Here is a 22,656-nt window from a genome sequence, read left to right on the forward strand (position 1 = left end):
ATGCACACACACATTTTTCACAGTTGAAATGAAAACAGAGCAGCCCAAGGACTGAATTGCAACTCGAAAGTGCCATCCCTAACTGAGTTCATATAACCTATCCCTTCCCTCTGCCTGAAAGAAGCAAAAGTGAATTCTCTCTTGAGAAAGAAAATACCCAGAGACTCAAATTATCCCTAAAATTTTCATACACAATGGAACGAGAGCATTTCTTTAAAAACTTTTCAAGCATACCAAGACAAAACACCAAATGAGTCAAAGCCAGGCAATAAAAAATAGAAACAAACCCATAGCAGATACAGATTGGAATTATCAGACATGGATATTAAAATAAACATGATGAGTATGATCATGAAGTTATATAACAACATAGTGAACTTCAGTCAAGAGCTGGAAACAAGTATAAAAATTAATCAAATGATTATTCTAGAAATGAAAAATTTACAATGACTAAAATTTAAGTAATACTGTGTGAATCTAAGCATGTAACTATATGGAGTATCATACTAAATTCTATTCAAATGAGATTAACATCATCCTTTTTTCTAAAATGTATAACTTAATATCATTGGCTAATTTTCCTAAAAATTACTCCATTAATATAAGAATTTCATCATTATGCTCAAATACAGGTTCTGGTTATCATTTTCCTTCTATGAAAGTATCATTTTTTATACATATGTGTCAGACCACTTGAAAATTTCACTTTTCCAAGTGAATTAAAAATAAGGTCATAATTATAGTGTAGTCAGGTTAGCCAAAAAGAACCCTGAAAAACTAAGTGGACCTAAAAATATTATTTAGTATTTCGACATGCACCGGCTTGTTTATCTTTTCATTATTTCTTTAAACTTTGTTACAGAACGAGTTAAAGGTAGTTGCTTTAATTCTCTTATTTTTTTTCTAAAACTTCAAGAAATGATGTGAGGAGAAAAAATTTCTTAAAAAAATACATTATATTCACCACTTTTTATGACGTCTGAAGGCACACACACACACACACACACACACACACACATAGATACACACATACAATACCAAAGATATAAAAAACAAGTCATTCACCATTGAAAATATTAAGTTATATATAATAGTAAAGAAGGTACAAACTAAAGGTCAAGGGGAGGCTAGATATTATTCAATAAAGAAATTAATATGCTATCATGCTTTTATCATTGATCGAGGCAATGTGAGGATATCACTGAGCCTACACATGCACAAAGGAATAATGCTTAATATCTACATTGCCGGTTTTAGATTGTATTATATATTTGAAAATGCTGTTATATATTGCTTTCTACTATTTTATGTTTTTAAGTCTTATATCTCCATTGATATAATTAAAGTACATTTTATCCTGGGAAACCCCTAACGCAAATATGTATTATAATTCAAAATGTCTCTTCTATGTCAGAAGTTAAGAACTGAAATATAAGTATTAACAATCATATCCTCTGTTGTTCTTCTTTAGAAAAATAGCACAGAATAAGAGGCAAATTGCCCAGGTTTAAATTGCAGGGCACTATACAATTTAGTGCCCTGCAATTTAATGAGTCTGTACAAGCACTTAATAATTCTTTGGTGCCAAAGTTTCCTCATTTATATAACATAATATCATCTACTTCACAGGAATGTTGTAAGGATTAAATGAATTAACATATATAAAGGGCTTAAAACAATTCTTGGTAAGTACTGTATGTTTGCTGCTGTTGCTCTTGTACCCATTACTATTATTACTATTACTAATATTATTTTATTTATATATTCAAGTCCCTCTGCTGATTATGTCTTTCCTACACTTGGCAAAATATTTTTCATTTTTCAAAACCTGACTCAAAAAACTGTCCTGAACCCCTAGAACGTTTCTTTGCAGTGCTCCCAGAGCACTCTCTTTATCAATGTCATTATCAAACAAATTATATTGAAATTATCTATCTAAATATCTAATAAGCCTTCATACACCCGCCCCCCTCCTTCCCAGCTGTAAGGCTATTAGGTCCTGAATGGCAAGTATCCTGTCTTTCTCCATCTGTTCCCTAGCACTGATGCACGGCTGTGTCAGGGGTCCCCAAGACCACCCGCAGGTTCAGTGGTTCATTAGGAGAGCTCACAGGACTCAGTATATAGTTGCATTCATGGCTATGATTAATTACAGTGAAATGACATAAAGCAAAATTAGCGAAGGGAAAAAGTGCATGGGGCAGAGACCAGAGGAAACCATGTGTAAGAGTCCAAAGAATCTTCTCTTTGTGTGGAGTCACAAAGGACATACTTTTTCTCCTCCACCATGGAACTGTGATAACACAAGCTAAATGCTGTCAACCAGGGAAGCTCATTGGAGATTCAGCGTTCCAGGTGGATACTGGGGGTAGATCGCATAGGTATTCTCTGTCCAGCCACTAGCAAAATTCTACACTCGCAGAAAAAAAAAGTGGATTTTTAGTGTAAAACCACACTGCACAAACAGTCTGGGGAGAATGAGCTGCTTTTATTATTATTATTATTTAGCTGAAGTTTTACATCATTGTAGAAAACTGTTTACTCTTCACATTCCGAGATACTGGCCAAGGGCCAACCATGAAAGCAGGACTTTCTTTCTGCAAAAAAGTCTAGCATATAAAATTTATTCAATAGATATTTATATATACTGGACTAAATGAGCTAAGCTGTCCAACAGAACCATGTTCACAATACTAAGTTAAATAAATCCAATTCTCAAAATCTCATATAATGTATAATGCAACTATAATGCTGGGATATCATGTACACATTCATCTAATAAGCATTTTTCTGGACACAACACTAGATGCATTGTATTAAGTATTGCAGATACAAAGATCAGTAAGACATGTTCTGTGTTATTAAACAAATTCAGGTAGGGATGTCAGATTAAAAAGAAATAATTGGAACTAGCTATACCTAGTGTAATATATATAATTGTGGCAATATTGGGAGTGATTAATAAAATATCACTTTTTTATTTAGGGAATTATTTCAATATTCTTAGGAGTCTGATTATTACATGCTTCAATTAACTATATATATGTCAATATATTTCTAAAACTTCATCTGTGGTTCTGCTTTTGATAGTATGTTAGATAAGATATTCTGGAGTCTCACTGCTACAAAACAACTGAATACAAAACAAAACAGGCTTTTAATGTTTTTTCTTGGTTTTCAGAAACTAAGGAGAATAATTAAGACCTCTTTACAAAACCAAGCAAACATAAATAAAGTCCCCAAACCAAAGCAGAAAGCTATGAGTTGGAAGTAAATATGAAATCCGGGTTTGGCTGAGGGGCTAATCCCAGTATCAACACTGGGACTGGAGCTATGCCTTGGGCCCACCACAAAGGAGAGCTGGGTGGGAGCTGGTAGAGGGTCAGAGAGGAGAATGGTAAGGAGGGAAAGTGGGAGGGAGAGAGAAAGAAGATCCATAGCTTTCACCAGATTCTCACTGGAGTCTATTTTTAAAACAATTTAAGATCCACCAAACTACGGATTTAGAGTCCACCTAAAGAGACAAGTGTAAGAACCCAGGCATTAGATGCTGATCTTTAAGCACCACGAAACTGAGAAGGAATCATTCCGAGTTCCAAAAGGAAAACTCACTACATTTGAAAGATACATTAGAAGATTCAGCACTGGAAACTGCAAAGAAATGATTGTTTTCTAAAGAAATGATAAATTTATCTGTGTGGATATAGTAAAATATACCTTCTTCTCATCCTGCTTCAATTAACTTCCTAGAAAATATTCAATAATTTTGAGTAATCATGTGTAATTTAATAACTCCCACACTCCCACTCTTACCAGGCTTTATAAAAAATTAAACTCTTTGAAGTTTGTCTTATTTGAAAGTACTAAATATTGGGATAACAAAAATTAGAATGCAGAAAATTATTCTTTATGAGCTGAAGGTCATCTGAAAAAATACAGCTAAATTTTGAAAAGCATCTTACAAAAAACATGACAGAAAACATCCATATGAAAATTTAATTTGTATAAATATTAAAAAATGTGATGTTATGAGAAGCAGTGGTCATTTATTCACAAACTAGTAGAACTGCTATTTAATATTATCTATAAAGATGCTCTTTCTGATGCTCTTTTTACTATTACCCATTATTAATTCCACAGAATTAAAGATATAAGCAGTATATATATGATCTAAATAAAATTCAACCTCTAAAATATTAATAATTAGCTTAAATATACTTTATCCTAAATGACACTCACAATTTCCCCATGGGTAGCCAATTTAAGATTCATCAATCAGCCAACACAAAACTCCAACTAAATGGATTATAAAACTTGTCAGAGTAATCGGTGCATCATGAAGATAATACTATCTAAAGACTCTCAAAGGCTAACTCAATTGCTGCTTAATTTTACAAATTAAAGATTATATGTAATACTATATATATAACTCTTATAATTTTTAAATGTTTCCATGCATGTTCGAAGAAGGGGAGAAAACAAAGGTATTTCAAGTTTATTTCAGATACTATATTTATAAAATACAGAATATTTGTATTAACATGGCTTGACATGATTTAATATTTTTTTAATTCAGGAAGACTGCCTAAATTCAACCCCAAGTCCCGAATGCTTTGCAGATTTTAAAATCAAACAACACGGACAATTTTAACAAATATTCTATTTTACTTTGTATCATATTCATCTATATTTCTCTCTATCTAGTTAATCTATTTATATCGCTATATTATTCTGATTTAGGCAAGGTTATACTGCAGTTACAAACAATCCCCCAAATCTCAGTATCTTTAAATAACAATCCATTTCTCATTCTTACTATATGTCTATTCACATTGGGCTATGCTCTATTTTGCTGTATTTTCAGGGACTCAGGCTGAGGGAGGCCCCAACTCCATATTACAATTGTTAAGGCAAAGGAGACAGAGGAGGGAGAGAGGGAAGGAGAGAAAAGACACAGAGAATTCTGTACCACTCACAAACTCTTAAAATGTTGCTTCTGCTCACATTTCATTGGCCAAAGCAAGTACTAGGACAAATTTAATTACTTCAGTTTATGAGGAATGTCAGTCCTATCATGTGCCCAGAAAGTGGTGAGTCAGTAACATTTCCCGAACAGCACTAGTGGTTACTTTAATAGCTGAGTACATGCCAAGCTCTGTGGTACTTACTTCAAACATCTCACTGTGAACAGAGAAGCATAGCCTCTCTTTTTAAATTTAAGAATATATACCATTAACACTTCAAAGTCTTTCATTTTATATTTCTTATTTTGTTCTCTGGAAAGATATATTGGAAAATTATTATTTGGTTGAAAATGTCAGGAAAAAATGTCTCACCTAAAGAGACACATATTACTTTGCTCTATTTCCTTTAACTATAGTCCTTCCTAAATTAAATAGTAAATTGGAAATCAAATTGTTCTTGGTACGAATGATTCATAATTACTTTCTCAGTACAACAATCCATCCAATTATCAAGTTCATTCAGTTCCTATAATTCATAAGCTCAGAGCTAGTTGTTATGGAAGCTTTAGAGATATATGTTAATATCCACACCACAAGGTATTTACAATTGCATTACCCTATCTGTTATTAAATTGCATCTGTATGAAATAACTTGGGTTCTATTATAGCACTACAGGTCTAGGTATATAACTGAGATACATATAGAAAGATTTTTTTTACAGCAAACTCAGCAGTATTATACCAAGTTTTCTAGCACACACAATTAAAAAAAAAAAAAACACTATTAAAATTTCATTTAAGCAAAATAGTTTTAAAGAATTGGGTATCCAAAGAATATTTTTAAATGGTTAGATGTGAAGAGCTATCTAGTATGAAATCATAGGAATCTATTCTACTTGATATGTTTTAGTTAAGATTAAATTCTCTATATAAAAGTAGCATTCAAATTCATGATTACAAAGCATAGACCGAGATTAAGGAGAACTCTACGGCCATGCTGTCCTGAACAAGCCCAATCCTGGCTGATCTCGGAAGCTAAGCAGGGTCAGGCCTGGTTAGTATTTGGATGGGAGACCACCTAGGAAGACTAAATGTTGTAGGTATAAAAAATAAAATAATAATAATAATAAGGGATTGTAAACTGACAAGGTCCTTGCAATTTGTGAGGTCAACCAAGGGTTGTCTCCCCTAAAAGAAAAGAAAAAAAAGATTAAGGAGAAGCCAGCATCATGTATGCTTAATTACTCAGAAATAATTTGTGGTGTCCCAATTATAACATCAAAGATGGTGTTATAACATCACAGATCACTATAACAAATAATGAAAAATATTTTAATAGTGAGAATTACCAAAATGTGACACAGAGACACGAAGTGTGCAAATGTTGGAAAAATGGAACCGATAGATTTGTTTGACACAGGAATTCCACAAAACTTCAATTTGTAAAAAAAAGAATGCAATATCTGCAAAGCACAATAAAGTGAAGCACAATAAAACAAGGTATGCCTGCACACAAATACATACATATTAGTCAGGAAGATTTATATATGTGTATCAAAAATATTTTTCAAGAATAACCATTAAACATTTTACAATAATAATGCAAGAAAATATTAGGTCTAAGTTGGCTTTTGAGAAATAGAAATTATGGGAAATCTAATACAATTTCAGACACTAATGTATACCTAATGTGGAATGATAACATATTTTTAGATTTAGTGCTTTTAGAAGCAGATATTACTCATATTAATTTTCTAAAGTTTATACTATTGATGAAAACTACAAGTGTCTACCTCAATAGAACATGAATCAGTGCAAGAAAAATAGTTCCTTGCCTTGAATGAATAATTTAAATCATTCAAGTAGCTCACTAAAGTTTTGTTTTGTTTTAACTATGAAAGCTTTTAGTTGGAAGTATATTGTTAAGTCGTTTTCTATAATGTTTGAGATTAGTAAAAAATTAAAAATTAATTATATATAAATTCAGGCAGAAACATGAACATGAAACATCTTGAAGGTGTTAAAAACAAATCCTTGGCATTATGTTGCCACAGTGATTTAGTGAAGCTATCACTATCATTACCATATCATAATTCTTGCCAGATTAATATTATTTAGACATCAGTTAGAAAAACAAGTCTACATTCTTACCTGAAAAGTTACAACTGAATGGATACTTCTCTCTCTCTCCCTTCTCTTCCTCCCTGCTTCGCTTCCCTGCTTCACTCCACTTCCTTCCCCTCCCTCTTTCATTCTCTCCTTCCCCTTTCTCAAAGTGCTACAGAAGAATAATGAGAAAAATACGTTTTCATTATTCTACAGCTACATAACAGTTTTCATAACTGTTTGTTGTTATAATTGTACAACAAAGAGTTATCCATGTAATCATGATTTTCTATATTAATCCCCAATGCATCATTTTTAATGTATAAAATATGGTTGCATAATTATCTTTTCTCCTGTTATGTGTGTTCTGATAGTATTTACTGATATGTAATTTTAGGTCTACTGAATCAAATAAGTTGAATTGGAGGTCTTTAGTTTTTTTTTATTTATTTTTTTATTTCATTCTTCTAGTAATCCATTTTTAGTGTACTTTACAAAATTGGTCCAGGAGTGACTGGGAAAAAAATATTCATCCATCTGCAAGAGTTTTCAAAGCATCCATTTACTTAGACTATTTCTCCACTCACATGCACTTCTGTCTCATGTACCTCAGCAAATGCAAAGATGTTAAGAGCCCCCCTAAAAATGACTTCAATTGTCATTTTCTTATATGATATACAAAAGATTAAGGTATCACACATTTGACCAAATTCTTTTTTGAGAGCTTGATTCTAACTTTTTCTGCTTTTTACCTTCCTCTTCCAGTCCAAGCAGAGACTGAGGTCCTTAGCATTTATTTATCTGATAGATTTTTGGTTTTTGTTTTTTGGTTTTTTTGCTGGACATAAAGCAAAACTTATTTTAAGTCAAGAATTTTTCCTTTTCTTGGTAAAAGTTTAAACTCAAAAATATACATATTAGTCTACGTGTCTTTAGTAACAGAAAAAAGGAAACACCCTTAAGTAGTCAAAAGAGAACTCCACTAAGCAATGTAGGTTAGGAGGACAGAATTGAGGGTATAGCCAAGAAAACAAAAAAGAAGCATCCTGGGTAGGCAAAAATTGTAATAGTAGCCCATTGCATCATATGGTCTGTTCCCAGATATAAGACTCCTGACTGGCTGAGAAATAACTAGATATCTTAGAAGAGACCAAGATATTAGTTTGACCTTCTCTGAAGATCTAATATGGATGAATATCAGCAATTTCATATGATTCAACCTATTCATTTAAACATGGATTAATATAAAACATTAATCTTTTAATTTATCTCAATATGTATAGTTGATATCTCAGGATTTGTTCATGCTGTAATAAAAATGACTTTGATGCTAAATGGACCTGGGCATGTTACAACTGACGTGTTTGTATGTGTTTATTGGTGGGAGTGGGGGTAGAAGGAGCAGAGAGAAGTAAACAACAACACAACAAATTGTTCAAACAGCTAGTCTTAAACAGAAATACACGTGCACACAGAGGAATTAAATGGGCAGTGCCCTGGAGTGGGGTGAAAGATGGTATAACTATTTTTACCACATGTTCTTATAAAACATTTCACTACTTCCCCAAATTATAATCTCCACTCAACTCTACACTCAAAGAATAATCAAGTCACATCATAAGGCAGATTTTGGTTCTCGATTTCAATGCCAAATTCTCTGGCATTAAACATATAAAATGGAATTAATTAAATTGTCAATACCTTCATTTTGAAAGATAAACATTAAAAGAAAAGTATTTAATGAACCCCTTTATACAACAGACATTGTACAGGACATTTTACATATTTTATTTCACTTAATGAGCAGATAACTGATGGTTTAGCTATTGAAATGATTCTATAACAGTAAAAACATGGTAGAGAATTAAGGCTGGAAGTCTCAAATATCAAGTTATATGAAAAGCATATGTTCTTCACTCACCTCTAAAATTAATTCAATTTATGTTGAGGCATCTAACTAATATGCATATAATGAGTTTGTTTTGGTCAATGTAAAAACTAATTTGTCTAAGAGATTAGTATTGATTTATGTAGAACTATGATCAATATTGGAATTTGAGGGTCAGTTATTTTTAAAATGTGTAACATTATTGACCATACACGTTATAACTTATGAAATATATATTAGAAAAAGATAAATTTGAGAAGCTATTTGCCATTTTAGTTATATTAATATAGGAAAAATACCTATCAACTTCGTACTCCTGAGACATTTTTAAACAACTTCTAGATTTTGCTTTGAATTTTATCTTCAAAGCTTTCTGTATAGTGTAGGTACTGGCAGGAGGTCTGCAAGGCCTAATTAGCCAGAGAACTAAGAAAATATATTCCACCTTCTCCCTCCCTGTGACACTCAGTGTGAACACACTCCCTTGGTGGTCTGCATCTCTAGATTTACAAGAAGAGCAAACAAGGGAAAAAGGAAACCTGTAAATATGAAAGCAGACAGGATACTGGAATGTGAGTAACTTTTCCGAATAATCTGCTCCAATATTGCAGAAAGTAATTTAAGCTAGCAAGAGATCAAGAGCACCAAATTCCGGCCATAGATGCTGGAGCTGCACAACACCTTAGTGCTAAGGGTCCTGTGAGAGGAAACCACAAACTTCAGGACCTACCAGGAAGCCGATGCATTAGTTCTTTTTGGAATAAGTTCTTTTCAGAATGGGGTGTTTACTGAGTATTATTGTTTTTTTTCCTAAGATATAGGATTAGATAGCCTAAAGAGCAAAGGACAGCTCTGAACACTTTTCCATATGGTGTTAACTGCGGCCGATACCTCTTAAAATAAAACATTTTGTCAGTTTAAATTCTACTATCTTGTGTTTCTTTTTCTTGTTTATTTTTTTTTAAAGTTTCTCAAACCAGTATGCTAAGATTGGTGCAAAGGATAATCACAGAAGTTCAATTAACTTTTATTTATTCTTCATGTGAAAAATATTTAAAATGGTACAATTCCTGTTATCACTATGCAAAGGTTAGGATTTGGCTATTGTTTTCTAGCTATTTGTATGTTACAAATACTAAAACATATATTTACTGTGTGCTTTCCATGTCCCAGGCACTGAGAAGCCCTTTATGCATATTAATTCATTTAATCCTTATCTCTACTCTATGTGCTATTATTATTTTTTATATAGCTAAGAAAACTAAGTCACAGACAATTTAACAAATCTACTCAGTGTAACCCAGCTAAAAAAAAGACAAAAAAGATTCAAATCCCCTAGGTTCGGCTTTATAGTTCTATGCTCTCAGCTGCTATGTCACTATGTTTACTGAGTTTTCCTTCTGTTGGCTAGTGTTTGCCTAAGTTTTTCTAGGTTATCAGTTGTTAGAAGGCAAACTATTTAAAACAAAAATAGATAAGAGTTCATGGACTAAATTTAAGATGAAAGAAAAGAGTGATGTAATTTAAGAAGAGATTTTTTAAAAGTATGTTCTGGCATAAGTCAGTAATTTTCCAGAAATGGATTATCTAGGCCAGCCTCCCAGAACCATTCTCTTAATGTCCACAAGGTGAGTAGCAAATGGGAGATATTATTAGATATTGCCAATTAAGGAACATTTAAAATGTATTCATTTTTATGTAAATAATTCAACAAAAATTGGCAATTTACAGACTTGTGAACTAGATGAATACAAACTATGAATCTCTGATTAAGATTTGCAGAACTGTCTGTTTTGAATGAGTCAATTTTGGAAGTGCTTTCTGCAGAAGAGTAACTCAGGGAGAAAATAGCAGTGCATAAAATAGAACACATACGCACTATGAGGCACAAGTTGGAGACAAGTAGGTCATGCTTTCATACTTAGCCATCTAAGGAAAACAGGATAGAAATCTAAAAAGCTCTTTACATGCATATTATAATTTATAAACTAATTTCTTTTGCCAGTTCATAGGACAGTACTTTCTTGGGAAGTCAAATAGCTCTCTCCTGTTCTTTTTCTTAATTTTTAAAAAACCCCATGATCCATTCCTCTCATAGGTAAAATATTTAAAATTGTTAAGCATATATTATTTGCATTTGATTTATTTATATATGTATACACACACACACACACACACACACACACACATCTATATCTGTCACAAATATGTGTCTTCTATTCTTTTAGTATTTCTCTTGGCCTGGTAGTTTTATTCACTTGCCACATATTTAAACACTCATTAATTAGATCATATCCAAATGAAAACAGAAAAGATGACATTGAGGGATTTGGAAATGTCACTCTTTGAGTATTATTTTGGCCTAAAAAGGAGAAGACAGAGGAATTCTTGATAAATCTTTGAATATTCGAAGAAAAAAATATGTTCTCAGTTGCTACTGCTGGAAGATTAGGATTCCAAAGTGAGTTTTAGCCTAGAGACAAGGATTTATTATGAGGACCAAGAATCTGTGAGATGACTCTTAAACCCCTTAGTCACATTGAATAAAGGTGTAAAGCACTTTTGAAGAATGGAGGGATGAAACACACTACCTCCCCAAAATGTTCATAAGCGAACTGATGATCTACCTTTACCACTCAAATCTCTCCATTTAATATTATCCACATTTACTGCTTGACTTCTTTTTATTGTTCAGTCCCTCACTGATTGTCAGCTGAAGCATTGATCATACTGTGTAAATAAAATTTAAATCAATTACAAAATAAGACAGAAAATGTAGCAAATTACTGAAAGTCATGTTGGAAAACACAATTAGATGGTAAGTTACAGACAAAAGGTGATATGCCAGAGTTAAAAAAAAAAATCAAAAACTGAAGAAAAGAACAATCTAGTAAGCTAAGCTTCAGAAATGGACAATCTGAATATCAAATCATTAATGAAGAACTTTGAGGGAATGGCCTGATATCCGATGTTTCTAAAAGGAATTCTTGTACTGACTGTACTGCAGAACTCAAATTTCAAGTGAAAAGATCGGGTCATACTGTCCTATCATTTTGTTTGGGAAAACCAAAGTAAGAAAATGCCCTAAACTATTATGAGAAAATAAATATTTCTGAAAAATTTTTTTTTTCTTTTTTGGCGAGGCAACTCTTGGTTGACCTCACAGATTGCAAGGACCTTGTCAGCTTACGATCTTATTTTTTATTTTTTACACCTGCAGTACCTGATCTTCTTAGGTGGTCTCCCATCGAAGTAATAACTAGGCCCAACCTTGCTTAGCTTCTGAGATCAGATGTGCTCGGTCTTGTTCAGGGTGGCATGACCGTAGACTTTTTTTTTTTTAAGATGATGCGTTACCAATGTCCTCCACCCCCACACCTACGAAAACATTTTGATCTTTATCTTTAAAAGATTTACTTATAATGGCTTTTTCTGATACAATTATGTTTTGATAAGATTGCCACGATCTCCTCCTTTCTTGTGAACGCTTCCCCCCATTCACGAATTTCTGGGAACCACGACAGAGAACATACCAAGCATCTTCCACTGGTTCTGCCCCACCCTAAGTCTGTGACCTTTTTGTTAGTTACTGCTATTCACCCTAAAACAGTTTCAGCTCTGAGTTTCTCTAGCCAAAGCCTGCACATTGTCAGTTGGGTTCAGCATTCTGATACCCAGAATCATTTTTGAAATATTAAAAAAAAATAATAGTTTTAAATATTGGTAAAAATTTGGGAAGTATATAAGAAGGCTTTGAGAACTCAGTATCCTACAACATGGTAGTAGAGCTAATAATAAAATAGCCAATTGGCATTTCTGTAACTACAATATACCATTTTAGCATAATAAAATTTTCCTACTGATTGACCCCCATCTCTATTTCCTATGCTGCCTGTCACTATTATTGCCATTGAAATAAACACATAGGAGAAGTCGACTATGGCATCCATCCCTGAGACTGAGGGAGATGCATTCCACTTGGAGTTACATTTTCACAATTTATAATTATAAAATAGTATTTGTAGTTAATAATAATCATTTATATTAATTCTTTAACTGTATTAAATTAGTCACAATTTAGTTAATGAAAGAAGTGAGGACTGCAACAGAGAAAAAAATTAAAGGACATTATTGAAGAAGTCAGAATTTGATATGACCCTTAGATGTTTAAAATAGCTAGAAAGAATGGAAACAATGTAACTGCCCATCAACAGATTAATAGATCAAGAAAATGTGGTGTGTGTCCACAATATTACTCAGCCAAGAGAAAGAAGAGAATCCTGTCATTTGCAACAACAGGGACGGACCCTGAGGCTATTATGCTAAGTGAGGTAAGTCAGACAGAGAAAGACACACTGCATAGCATCCCTGTGGAATGAAAATAAAAAGTTAAACTCATAGAAACACTAGAAATGTGGTTGCAAGGGGCTAGGGAAAATAGGGAGATGTTAGTAAAAGGATACAAATTTTCAGTATAAGATGAATAAGATCTGAGGATCTAATGTATAACATGGTGACTATAGTGATAACACTGTTTAGTGTAATTAAAATTTGCTAAGAGAGTATAGCTTAAATGTTCACACGCAACACACAAAAGATAAACATGTGAGGTGATGAATGTGTTAACTAAATGGACAGAATTCTTTCACAATGTATATGTACATGAAATCATAATGTACACTCTAAGTATCTTACCATTTTTGTCATTTGTATCATGATAGAACTAAAAAAAAATGGAGGGAATAAAAAAGTAGACGTGTGCTCGACCATTTAAAAAGTCATAATTTGTAAAAAATAATAGAGGTAATAGAGGTACACTTTAAAAAATTAAATAATATGGCCAGAAAAGGTAGAGAATGTTTCAAACACAATTAATAGCATAAGAAAGGTTTTTTGTTGTTGTTGTTGTTTTTTCCTAATGAAATTTATATTGGTAGTTTCCAAGAGAAATAGGGCAAAAATCTGACAGGGATGGAATTTTATTGAGAAGCAAAAGATACAAAGATAGGGGAAATATATAGTAAACTGAGAGTTTTTATTATGTTACTTCTTTGTTAATCCTTAGTTTTAAATGATGCTATTACAAAATAAGTATTTTTCAAATTAGCAACATATAAGGATCTGTTCAAAGAAGTACAATTAATGTTTGTCTGACCTTTAATTATTTGTGTCTTCTGTAGTTTTGAGAATAGGATCCTTTTTTACCTTAACTTTTAAATTATGTACTTTTACAGAGAATTCTTTAAGAGATAAATACCTTGTACATCATTCTCATCTCTACTTTTTAACCTCAGAATTTGAATTTTGTTTTGCCCCTCTGGTCTGGATGATAGAAACCTTTATCTCCTTATTCTCTAGTCCGTACAATTCTCAGCTGGCAGATACCCATCTGCCAGATTATTCCTTTCTCATTCCTACGCCCTCATTTTTCCACAGTCCACTGCAAATGTAAAAAAGAAAAGAAAAAGGCAACTTTTGTCATGTCTATGATGAGTGTATCAATTTTTCTTGATTTTCCCCATTCCCTACCAGCTAACACTTTTGAAGAGTAAAAAATAGTCCTCTCCTGCCTAAGCTTTTACGCTTTCTTGGCAGAATATGGTTTACAATGTACATAAAATAACTGTCTTTATAGCTGCTGAATATTTGCAGTTATAAATATCCTTACATATCACTGCTTTAGTAAGATGATGCCTTACAAAATGTTTCTAAAGGATTTTGTATTCCTAGAAGAGCATAATATTTTTAAAAGCCTTTAGTATTTATATTTCAAGTTAAAGGGGTTGTGTTATCATTATGTGTCACAGCTATAAGTAGGGCCCGTAAATAAATTTCATTTTCAAACAATAATGCCCTCATTGATGTTTGAATTTTCAATCCTCTATCTTGTTTGAAAAGGTCCTAGACAACTTAATTTATACCTAAAAGAAGATTTGTGATTATTCAATATATTCCATAGATGTTGGTGCGCTATTCAGAACTCAACACAGACACTAGATATTCCATAAATGTTGAGTGACTTAGCATGAGCCTCTAAACCTGCAGCTGTCCCCAGTCACTTGGACAAAAGCCTTAACTATCGCTCATTCAGAATTATTCATTTTTAGTTCACAAACATTTCCTTTCATTTCACTTGGGTCTATTATCTAATTTTCTGAAAAACTCTAATAAAATGTGGACTTGCATATTAGGAGAATACATCTATTCTATTTTGACAACCTTTATGAAAAAAAAATTCTGGGTAGAGGTTTAATTTGGGGGTTCATTTGCTGAGATTAAGGTTACATGTCTTTAAAATAACCATGACCTTTTATTTTTCCCACATTAACAGATCCTCCAACATCTCAACATTTGTTAAAACTGACACTGGAAAATTAAGGCAGCTTCTTGTGTCTTTGGAACTGATTAGAAATAAGATTATTCTGCAGCAAAATTGAAAAGTAAATAATAGACATTTATTGAATAGACAGATCATTTGACATTAGGGTTTTTGCTTAAATTATTGAAACTATTTCAGATGTGGGACACAGTCTAGTTTTGCACCTTGAAGTTAAGAAAATAAATTTTGATGTTTCCAAATGAAAACAAAGATAGATGTTTTGCAAATGCTATTTCCATTGAATAAAAAATTCTTGTTCTTATATAGAGATGCTGTACCGGTCCACTACTAGAGATGTTCTTGGAGAATTCTGTATTTAAGGAGAAATAACTGTGTTTTATTTTCTTAGCGCTTGTTATAAATAAAGGCAAACATTTGAGACAGTGGTAAGAGTTAAGTGTAGAATAACAATCACTATTACATTTTTCAGTTTACTCTTTGCCAGATCATTTTAACCATTTTAACTATGAGAAATATCGTAAGAATTCTATGAATGCATTTATATGAATTATAAGAAATGTATAATTTTCAAGCCATTTTAGAAAGGGAGAGCTATGTTAAGTAACTCATGTAAGATTACACAGCTAATTAAATAGCAAAGGTAGGACTGTTACCCAACCTTCAGTCAATAATCTGAACCACCACATTGAATTTTTAGTATCCTTTGGGGTGGGGGAGGGAATATATTTCTTTGACTATCACGTTCTGGTTCACAACTGTCATCATTTTAAAAAATCTTCAAAGAAATCTGCGAACATGTGATCTAACATACACAGTGACAGGTGTGCAGGTCCTGTGTCTGGCCCTGATTAAGACTTGTAAACATTGTGTTTAAGCACATATGTAGAACAAGTCACACAATTGCTTCTAACAAAAAGGTGGCTCTTTAGGGTAAAGAGCAACTCTATAAATGCTTCTGATATACTTCCATCAAAATATTACTTATCTCTCATATACACACACTTCTATATGTTTATATGTCCACAATAACTGCATATACACATTTAGTCTTAGAGAAGTTAGAGTCATATCTGCAGGGTTTATGGAAGAGACTAGTAGGAAAAAGCAAGAGGTGAGAATTTAGCACAAGATAATTTGAAAAGCATTAGGGCAGGACAGAAGGGAGTGGGGACTACCTGGTAGTTAATATCTGTGGATAATTTCTATGTGCTAAGCAAAATTCTAAATGCTGTCTTTATATGTATTAAATCATTCAATCCTCACAACAATGCTTTGAAAAATGTATAAATATTATGTGACTTTACAAATAAAGAAAAGAAGCCTCATGGAGAATAACTACTCCTAAGTCTAAAATCACATTGCTAGAAAATGGTTTGCATGCAGTCTATCTGGCTCCAGTATCCATATTTTTCGACATTAAAGGGCTAGATTTTTGTTTTGTTTTGTTTTTAAATCAAGAGTGCAACATCCTCCCAACATGTGATAATATAAAATTTCTATAGTGTGTGTGATTAAAAGCACTATCATGTTGATAACAATTGATTTATGCTGGTAGAACACTGTCTTTGTTTTATGATAAACCAACAATGATTGTTAGTAATTACGTAATTTTAAAAGAAGAAATGTAACTGGATTCTTAAACTGTTACTGGAAGACAACCCAGTTTCAATCAAGTCTTAAAAAATTATGACACTTAGCCACGTTTAAAATATTCACAGATGTCCCAAACCCCAATACTTAATGTATCTGATTTGAATCACCTAATTAAGTGCTTAAATTCCACAATTTCAGTCTTCTGGTCTAACGCACAATGTCAGAGATAACGTAAGGACAAAACATCAAATGAAAGAAGTTTACTTCATGATGCATTTTATAACCAATTTCAGGAATTTATATGAACAACCATCTACCCTTTACTTAAGACTTAAATCTTCCTTCAAGTACTACTATCACTACCAACTTAAGAGATGAAAATATCTGTGAAACTATTGAATGTGTTTTATGTTTGTCTACAGTGGAAGTTTTTGTTATTTACCTAGTTTCACATCAAGTCTGTCACATGGTTAGTTAAATTAAGGGCATCATTTTTTACCCAATAGAAAAGATGTTTTAGTTTAAATTGTGGTGACTGAAGGAAGATAAATTTGATTAAAAGAGTTTGACAAGTAGATGAATACTTGTGAAATTCCTATAGAAATTCTTATAGAAACTCTAAAAAGCTACTAAGAAAAATTGCATGCTTACTTTATTCACTGTTTTACATCAAAAGGTATTGATTTCAATAACACATGTATTAACTCAATCATCCATCATAAATCGTAAGGCTTATTTTGTGCATTAACGAGCTTAATATCCTCTTTAAATAATAAGTTTAAATATAACCTAATTAAATTTTAAAATATTTTTTGTTCCTTTATTATTTTTCAATTAGAGTTGACATTCAATATTATTTTATATTAATTTCAGGTGTATGGCATAGTGCTTAGACATTTATATATTTTACAAAGTGACCTCCCTGATAAGTCTAATACCCACTTGGCACCATACATAGTTATTACAATATTATTGACAATATTTCCTATGATGTACTTTACATTCCATGACTATTTTGTAACTACCAATTTGTACTTCCTAATCCCTTCCCATTTTTCACTCAGCCCCCTAACCCCCATAAGTTTGTTCTCTATATCTGAGGCTATTTCTGTGTTGTTTACTTTGTTAAGATTCCACTTATAAGTGAAATCATATGGTATTTATCTTTCTCTGTATGACTTATAAAATAAAATATTTTCTCATGAAATATGTTTTAATTCATCCACTATCTGTTTAATTCTTTTCAGATGGATTGCTAATTTGCCATTATCATTTATTAAACAATTCCTTTTCCAATTATAAATATTCTCACAGGTTGGATTTTTATTGGCAAGTAAATTTCTAGGCATATATAATACTGCACAGATTATAAATGAATAAACTCAATTTTAATAAATAACCCAGTAAATTATGAAGCTATTTTTACAAAAAATGGTATACCAAGTAGTTAACAAATTTGACAAACACTGTATAAATCAGAACTTCATGAATTTACCAAAATTAGAACATTCAAGCACATACACCAGCACATAATAGAATACTTAATATGTCAAGCCCTGAAATTTAAGTTATGAAATGAACACTATTAAAAAGTAAAATAAAATACTGGTTCAAATTTCTTAAAAATTCTGGTTTCTTTTTCTAGTCAACAAAAGTTAAAATCCAGAAAATGTTGAACAAATGAGAGTTTTAAGAGAGACTGCCATATTCTACTAAAGGACTATACATAAATCCTATTTGTATGCTTTTTTTCCAGACAATTTTTAAATACTCTCATTAATATTTTTGAACTAGAGTTTATAGCTCTAAATAAACTAAAAAGATATTTTATATAAATAATTTAAAAATAGCATTTCCTATTCTATTATTAAATAAGACTGATATTATATCAAACTAAGCTATTCTACCAATCCACTTATGTAAAATTGACCAAAATCAACAAAACAAGACATTGTCACAAATTAACTTCCCTGGGCTGCTTTTTATTATGGAGGCTAAAGATGTATTCTTTAGGTTTTAGCTTCTAGTCTTGACCCTATTAGTTGATCTAAAAACTTGATTTAGGATTCAGGTATAAAATAAGGAAATAGGACTATGAGTATAATTTCACCTCAAAATTATATTTCCAAGCTTGTTTAGAACACTTGCTTTCAGAAGACAAAAATAGGTACAGGAAAGAAATGTTTTTAAACATACAAAATTATATATATTTATAACAACATTTTCACTAAAACTATATTATTTACTGTTCTTCAAAACTTGGCATATTTTCTTGCAAACAAATAGCTTATATTATGAAAAGATAATGATACTGTATACCCCAACATGAAAACTTAGTTAATAATATAAAAAGATTCTTCCAAGTTCAGATGGATTTGCAACGATTCTTTGCCTCCCACACTTGGATTTTTTTTTTTTTTTAATTTCTACAATGCAAGAGCCAAGAAGCTGTGGCAAGAAAATGAACAAGGAGTTGTGCAAATTCATTGTGTCAGATCCTGGTGGTTACATATTTATGGAGAAATAAGAGTCCTTGAAACCATGTTTAGAAGGCAAGAGACTAGAGACAAAAAAATAAAAGCGCCAGGCAAATTTTTTTCTTTGAAAGGACATACAAATGCACCATGAATATTCAACATTTTTATATATTACAGCTCAATTTGTATGGATGAAGAAGTCATAGTGAGGTACTTTTAATGAGCTGAATGCCTTCTCCTTTGGGTGTTTTATTAACTGAGGGTATTTTTCCTGCTCTGTAGATACTTGGTTATGTAATTTCACTAAAAGTTAATAGAAAGGCTAGAATCAAGCTTTTCTGTTTATGAGGCTACATCTGTGCATTTTTAGTGCCTTTCTAAACACATATCGCTCCCCTGAAATTTAGTATCTGTCTTTCATTTCATAATGCATTGATTTATTTTCTTCATCAAATAAACAAATGCTAAAGCTAAAAAAAGCAAAAACTATATTACTTCATAGATGGTCACCATTTGAGCACAAGCCTTCCTGGTGTTTAAAGACGAAGCAGTGCTTTTGAGATTTCGAACGTTTACATATTACCCACAGTCACATGTGCCTTTGATGTGGGATTATCTGAAAATAATTTACTGGCATTTGGATTAGAACTTCTATATAATCTGACCTAGAAGTATTAGCTTTGCCTTTAACAATTGAACTCCATTTTGAATTTCATCATCAGAATCTTTTTTTTTTCTAAAATGATTTTATAAAAATGGCCACTAGAGTCCCTGATTTGTGCCCCAATTTTCATAACTACATATTTAGCTATCTTTAAGAAGCTCTTTTATTATGTTTACTACTAAAAGAATAAGAAAAGACTGGTTAGGGAAGCTACAGACAAAATAAAATAATCAGAGTTGTTCATGCTTTTGGTCACCACTTTCTTTTCCCCCAGGCTCAGAAATGTGTTGGTTTTTACGGCCTTAACCATGTCATTCTGATAATTCAACAGAAGATGAATTAGTACCCAATTGAGCTCAATATGCAACTGGGAGCTATGACATTTATGTAAAAATCAATGGCATTAACATATAATATTTGCTTACATGTGTCAGGCACTATGCTAATAAGCTAATTCTCCCAATGAGATTGGATAAGTACTTATATTTTGCTCATGTACTGACATAAAAACCAAAGCTTTGCACAGATATAGTGCAATGGCCAAGATCTCATAGCTGAGCCAAAGTCAAAGGAATTATTATGAAATAATCACTTCCTTAAAGAAGTTAGACTCCTTAGCATGCATAAAAAGTTTTCTTCCACTATCTTTTAGCCTACTTTTGTGGGCTAGTTCTATCTTTGCTTCTGGATAAACTCTCAGGAAACATCCACAGCTTTCTAATTCCCTTTGGTCAAAAGAATAATTTCATTTCACTAGTTAGAAATGTCCACTTAATGCAAAAATCAAAATCTCTAAGTTCAAGATGGGCTTTTCCCATCTTAAGCCCATTTCAGGCTGAGAAACCTGTAGTGATGATGCCATTAGGTGTTTTCTTCTCCTCCTCTCTACCCCATTAATAAACTGTGTGATTCAGTACAGGTCAGATGGGGGCTGGGGATAGGGGCAGTTGTCCTTGACATGAAGTCAGGGTCCTCTGGGTGACAGAACAACTGATTTGAGAGGAGAGGGAACACATTTGCCAATTTCTCAAACATTCAACCACAGTGAATGCTGAACTTCCTCTAACATGGGATTTTTTTCTCCCAGCTGGTGGCTTCCACTTACTTCCCTGAGTTTCCAGAGGCCAACCTTTGGTCCTTTTTGGTAGAGAAACTTTCAAAAAGGCTTTACACCAACTCTTTCCCAAGAATAGCCAAACCTATACATCCTTCCCCACAACAGATGTCACTGCAGTTTACTCCTGATGCAGTTTTCCAGCTCTCTCAGGTCAGGCGGGGGCATCTCAGTGTCTCATATTTTCAAGCACATTTATTAATCTCGAAAAACACTGAGAAACATTAACAGGCGCTATGAATGGACATTTTGAAGCTTCTCCAACTTGATTTCAGGTGAGGAGGAAATATTCCCCGCTTCATAAAGCATCCCCTACCATTCCTCCTTGGGAAGGGGTAAAAACACTGATAACTTGGGCCAAACAGCCTTCTTCAGGTTTCAACACCCTCATTAAAGCTCCAGCTACCCCTAAAATGCCCTCATAGTGACTAATAAGCTCAGAAGTGAAAATTGGATTTTTACTATCTCCTTTCCAAGTCCCGTGTAAGTGGTATAGATACAACTTGGAATGTGCCCAACACATCAGCACAAGTCCTGTGTTCCTCGGTTTTAATTCTCCTATTGTAATACCCTGTATGATATCTTAGAAAAGGGTTAATGAGAAAAAGGAGAATTTTCCCAGCTGTAACCTTGGAACTATCTGATAAATGGATTTACAGAATCATATCTGCACAGACTTTTCATCTAACCTGAGCAATCCCAAATAACTCCTTAAGGACTGAGAACTTTTGACTCAAATTATTAATATCAACCAGAAAAAGGGGTAGCAAATCTCCAATCCTTCAAAATCCCAAGAACATCTAGATAGTCATAATCTAATCAAAAAGAGAAAATTTAATTTTATTCACCTTCGCATATATGTTTACATGTATATATTATAGCAATTCATATAAAGAAAATGTAAAGTAATTTCTAACCATGGCCTACTAAAGATAAAATATCTTAAGTACTCAACGAAATGATAAAAATTCACCACAGATACTAGTAATTCAAAGTCAATTCCAGAGAAATCAGGAAAAACAGGCATATCATAAGGTCAAGAAAAGGCTCAAGTGAGCTCAATTTAAATGGAGGAACTTAGCCAGGCAGTTCACACAAGTGAAGGAAATTGGAAATTAAAAGCTTATAAAGCTATTTTTCAGTATAAAACTTTGAAACTATTCACTCTTAAAAACACAGACACACTCACAGTAAATTTAACATGTGTAGTGTACCATACTCATGTTTAGAGAAAAACATTTCAACTAAATAACATACCAACTACAACTTGAAGTTATTCACCATCCCATCCTGTTTAAACCTTTCAACTTTGTATTACTTTCGTGCTTCAGAAGAAAAAAATATGACTAAAGAAAAAATCTTTGGCAGAAAAATAAAATATTCAGTAGTTTATAAAATTGGATGATAACTCACCCAGTCTCTAGTCCAGAAGGATTCAAGAATTTCCTGATGGGGAGGGAAGAGGAAAAGATCATGATCAGAATCACCTGAGAAACCCCCTGCCCCATCT

At 32.5% G+C, this 22,656-nt stretch overlaps 1 long non-coding RNA gene across 1 annotated transcript in view; it reads right to left on the reverse strand.

Moving 5' to 3' along the window:
* LOC120602290 (uncharacterized) overlaps positions 1-22,656 on the reverse strand; it is a 79,614-nt gene that overhangs the window by 53,951 nt on the left and 3,007 nt on the right. The window contains exon 2 of the long non-coding RNA XR_005652684.1: positions 22,560-22,592. This is a non-coding gene — a long non-coding RNA (uncharacterized LOC120602290). The remainder of the gene's footprint in view (positions 1-22,559; positions 22,593-22,656) is intronic.

The sequence above is a fragment of the Pteropus medius genome, unplaced genomic scaffold (genome assembly GCF_902729225.1).
Source record: "Pteropus medius unplaced genomic scaffold, Ma_sr-lr_union100, whole genome shotgun sequence".
NCBI classification, from domain to species: Eukaryota; Metazoa; Chordata; class Mammalia; order Chiroptera; family Pteropodidae; genus Pteropus; species Pteropus medius.